The sequence below is a fragment of the Trachypithecus francoisi genome, unplaced genomic scaffold (assembly GCF_009764315.1).
Source record: "Trachypithecus francoisi isolate TF-2019V2 unplaced genomic scaffold, Tfra_2.0 Lachesis_group1, whole genome shotgun sequence".
Taxonomy (NCBI): Eukaryota; Metazoa; Chordata; class Mammalia; order Primates; family Cercopithecidae; genus Trachypithecus; species Trachypithecus francoisi.
Window position 1 is genome coordinate 179191994 of NW_022681454.1, and position 5205 is coordinate 179197198.

General features: G+C 45.9%; 1 protein-coding gene across 2 annotated transcripts in view; it reads right to left on the bottom strand.

The window, feature by feature from the left end:
* Positions 1 to 724, bottom strand: part of LRP2BP (LRP2 binding protein) — a 30145-nt gene extending 29421 nt beyond the window's left edge. The window contains exon 1 of one of the 2 annotated variants that reach the window (XM_033215848.1): positions 693 to 724. The gene's annotated coding sequence lies outside the window, so the exon portion shown is untranslated. The remainder of the gene's footprint in view (positions 1 to 692) is intronic. The other variant, XM_033215851.1, reaches the window with a different exon arrangement.
* Between the last annotated feature and the right edge of the window lie 4481 nt (positions 725 to 5205).

The following is a 5205-nucleotide window of genomic DNA, read 5'->3' on the forward strand; positions in this document are numbered from 1 at the left end:
ATCCTTCCGTTTTTACAATCATTAGGGTCATGGATTTCTTGACAGTGGCCAATGAAGGCCAGAATTATATTTGATTAATTAATTCATCTTAACTCTGTAGATGTTTTAAAAAAAAACTTTAAAGTAAAAATCTACTGAAATTGTAGATCTGGCTATAAGCTTCTATCTTTGAAAAGCTGTCACATTTGGAACGATATTATCACCTTCAGTGTATGAACGATAGAAGTATTATTGCCACAGTATCATTATTAATAAAAATATTGTTACCTCTAAGACTCAGTGGACTGGTCAACATTGATCTACCATGGGTGCCTGGCTGGCAATAAACAATTAAGACATCATATTCAGAAATGCTTGATGCGTATTACTTCAATGCTTTGGTGTTACTGCCAGGCCTCTGAGCCCAAGCCAAGCCATCGCGTCCCCTGTGACTTACACGTATACGCCCAGATGGCATGAAGTAACTGAAGAATCACAAAAGTGAAAATGCCCTGCCCCACCTTAACTGATGACATTCCACCACAAAAGAAGTGAAAATGGCCGGTCCTTGCCTTAAGCGATGACATTATCTTGTGAAATCCCCTTTCCTGGCTCATTCTGGCTCAAAAAGCTCCCCCACTGAGCACCTTGTGACCCCCACTCCTGCCTGCCAGAGAACAACCCCCCTTTGACTGTAATTTTCCTTTACCTACCCCAATCCTATAAAACAGCTCCACCCTTATCTCCCTTTGCTGACTCTCTTTTCGGGACTCAGCCCGCCTGCACCCAGGTGATTAAAAAGCTTTATTGCTCACACAAAGCCTATTTGGTCTCTTCACATGGACGCGCATGACAGTTATGGTATTCTCAAGGGATTTAAAAAATACATGTGAAACCAGGCTAGCTACTGGCATTTTTAGTTTTCAGTATTTTTGGAGATGAGGCCTCGCTCTGTCACCCAGGCTGGAGTGCAGTGGCACAATCTCGGCTCACTGCAACCTCTGCCTCCTGGGTTCAAGTGATTCTCCCACTTCAGCCTCTCAAGTAGCTGGCATTACAGGCACGTACCACATACCTGGCTACTTTTTGTATTTTTAGTAGAGATGGTTTCACCATGTAGGCCAGGCTGATCTCGAATTCCTGGCCACAAGCGATCTGCCTGCCTCAGCCTCCCAAAGTGTTGGGATTACAGGCGTGAGCCACTGCATCTGGCGAGATTTTTAGTTTTACTTTACATTATTTCACTTGCTTTAGAGCTAAAGTTTTCTATGGCATTACTAAACGTATACAATCCAATTAATGTTTTAAAATAGTAGCAAGTAGGAATTAAGTATTCTCAATTACTACTCCTTTCAATACTGTGCCTTTTGGTAATGTTTTTCCAGTGTTTAACAGGAAAACCACTGCAAGCAGGAAACAGATAAAATTAGCTTATTGGTTCCAGCAACTACTTTTAATAATTTTCACCTGGCACAATTCACTTATTCAAGAGTATTTACTTTTCTTTTTTTTGAGATGAAGTCTCGCTCTGTCACCCAGGCTGGAGTGCAGTGGCGTGATCTCAGCTCACTGCAACCTCCGCCTCCCAGGTTTAAGTGATTCTCTACTTAGCCTCCTGAGTAGCTGGGATTACAGGCACCTGCCACCACACCCAGCTAATTTTTTGTATTTTTAGTAGAGACTGGGGTTTCATCATGTCGGCCATGCTGGTCTCGAACGGTTGACTTCAGGCGATCCACCTGCCTCAGCCTCCCAAAGTGCTGGGATTACAGGCGTGAGCCACCACGCCCGGCCCTCAAGAGTAATTACTTGAATAGGAAGTACTAGTTTTAGTATTGCGGGAGATTCAATGCCAGGAACAAGGCTACACTAACAGTCAATATTAAATAAAAGAGTTGTTTTTCTATGGATTACAATAATTTTCTCTGAAGACTCTTTCACGGCCTGGCGTGGTGGCTCACACCTGTAATCCCAACACTTTGGAAGGCCAAAGGAGGTGGATCACTGGAGGTCAGGCATTTGAGACCAGCCTGGACAACATAGTGAAACCTCCGTCTCTACTAAAAATACGAAAATTAGCTGGGCGTGGTGGTGCACAGCTGTAAGCCCAGCTACTTGGGTGGCTGAGGCACAAGAATTGCTTGAACCCGGGGAGACGGAGGTTGCAGTGAGCTGAAATCACGCCACTGCACTCCAGTCTGGGCAACAGAGCGAGACTGTGTTTCAGAGGAGAGAAAAGAAAAAAAAAAAAAAAAACAACTTTAGTTTGCATTAAAGAAACCAATCTTAGTAGCCTGAATTTACCAGAGGTGACCAAAATTATTTAAAACACATAGGTATGACAAGAATGTGGGCTCTGGAGTCAAACTGAGTTCAAATCCCTGATTTACCTCCTAATAAACATGACAAGTTAATGGACCTCCCTAAGCCTCAATTTCCTCTTCTGTAAAATGCAGATAATACCTATGAGCGTTAGTCTTGAGGCACAAGTGCTCAATTAATGTCAATTTGTAATATAATAAACTAGAATAGACGTTAGTGGTTAATTGTCAGCCTCTCTCTCTATTTCACATCACTGCTGTATGTGGATCACACGCTGCCCCCAGACTGAACCACACACAGTGCTCTCCATACTGGAAGATACTTTACACTTCTTAGAAATACTCTTCCCTTCCTGGACTACTTAGCAAACTCCTACCCTCAAGATTCCACCCACACACCTCTCATTTATTTGGTCACTTACTCATCATCCAACTTTTTTTTTTTTTTCACACTCGCTGTGAATGGCACGCTCGTTCTGGAAACACATCGACCAGCAATTAACACATGCGGAACTAGCACTGCTCAGGAGAACGCCTACTGAATATGCATCTTAGATCATCTTCCTTTTTAGAATACTGATCCCACCTGCTACACGCCTGGTGAAACCCCAGTTACTTGCCAGTAAGATATTGTCCCCCAAATGTACTTATCCTTGTCATGCGCGTCCGTGTGAAGAGACCACCAAACAGGCTTTGTGTGAGCAACATGGCTGTTTACTTCACCTGGGTGCAGGCGGGCTGAGTCCGAAAAGAGAGTCAGAAGGGAGATAAGGGCGGGGCCGTTTTATAGGATTTGGGTAGGTAAAGGAAAATTACAGTCAAAGGGGGGTTGCTCTCTGGCAGGCAGGAGTGGGGGTCACAAGGTGCTCAGTGGGGGAGCTTTTTGAGCCATGATGAGCCAGGAAAGGGGATTTCACAAGATAATGTCATCGCTTAAGGCAAGGACTGGACATTTTCACTTCTTTTGTGGTGAAATGTCATCGGTTAAGGCGAGGCAGGGCATTTTCACTTCTTTTGTGATTACTTCAGGCCATCTGGGCGTATATGTGTAAGTCACAAGGGATGCGATGGCTTGCTTGGCTTGGGCTCAGAGGCCTGACAATCCTGTTTTTGTGCATTGAAAGCTTTGCTCAGTTTACAGTTTCTAGGCCCATTACTAAGGATAAGTCAGATATCCAGCTGAGATATAACTTTTTTTTCTGAAAACAATGTGAGCTCTGGACAAGTACGCTGTGATTAAAGGGAGAAAAGCTGTAACGACTCCCAAAATTTCCTTTCCTTATGAAATGTACATATGTAACAGGAAGTTAAAAAATAACTACCAGACTTAATGCATACTGAATAGATATCTTGTTTCAAAGAAAAGATATGAAATATAGAGGCACTTTCACCACACAAATATCCCATTACATATGCTAACTGCAATATTTATGTTCAAAACTCTAAGAACGTTTCTGATACTCTTTGAAGGCAATTCCTAAAAATGAACTTCTGTGCAAACCCGAAGGTTCAATGCATGTGTTTTAAAAAAGAATGCTTACTGAATTTAAACAAGAGAAAAGGGAAATTAGCAATATGGACACGTGATCACCTCACAAATCTCTGACAGCAGTTATCTCTGCACTGCCATTCTTTAAACATCATTGGCCGGGCGCGGTGGCTCAAGCCTGTAATCCCAGCACTTTGGGAGGCCGAGACGGGTGGATCACGAGATCAGGAGATCGAGACCATCCTGGCCTACACGGTGAAACCCCGTCTCTATTAAAAAATACAAAAAAAAAAACTAGCAGGGCGAGATGGCGGGCGCCTGTAGTCCCAGCTCCTCGGGAGGCTGAGGCAGGAGAATGGCGTAAACCCGGGAGGCGGAGCTTGCAGTGAGGCGAGATCGCGCCACTGCACTTCAGCCTGGGCGACAGAGCGAGACTCCGTCTCTCAAAAAAAAAAAAAAAAAAAAATCATTAAAAGGTATTGCGAACAGTTTAAGTATTAAAAATATGTAATGTAAGAACGATTCTATATATTTGAACACACATTTATGTTCAAACATTCATATGAATAAAAATGCTTAAAACCACCCCTTGGGTAACTAACAACATAAACTTGCGATTGCAAATTTTATGGCTCTTACTACAAAACAAAAATTAGAATGAAAAGACCACTTATCTTTAGAGGACAAGCATGAGCTTGTCTTCTAACAGCACAATAACAAACGTATTTATTCCTCCGTGCTTTCAAAGGCATCAACAGAAGGGAATCATTAAAAATGTAGGGGAAAAGAAACCACTAGGCTGGAGCTTTGGTGTCTACGCAGACCGTTCTGGAAAAGCGCTTAGGGAGAGTCTAGGGAGCAGCTCTGACGTCAGCGGCAGCCATCGGAAGTCAGGTCATGTTCTACAAAAGCAGTGACGCACGCCCGGCAGCACCCGCGGGGCAGGAGGGCGCCATCACCAGCGTCGCGGGTCCGAATCGCACGCGTCCGAGGCCGCTCTCCCGTGAGGAGAGCCCGGCGTGGACCGGCGTGACGGCCCCAGCGTGCTGCGGCCTTTCCCCGAGGGCTCCTCCACAAGGATCCCTGCGGGGGCCGGGCTCGGCCGTTGCCGCTCGGGACAGCCATCCCCTCGAATTCGCGCTCGCGGTCCCTGCCTTCACTTCCCGGGTTGGGAGGCGGGCGACGGCGCGCGAGATGAAGGAACTTGCGTTCCCCGGCGCCGAGGCGGCAGCAGCGCCGTGCACAGCGGCTTCTGAGCGCGGCGTCGACGGGGAGCTGCGTGCGGCTCCCTGTTTCCTGGTTACGTGCACGCCGGCAGAGCCAAAACCTGCGGCCGAAACTCCCGCTTCTCCGGAAGGATTAAAGGGCGGGAGCACTACCGGGAGACGTGGCAAACTCAGCGCGCCTCATGGCGGC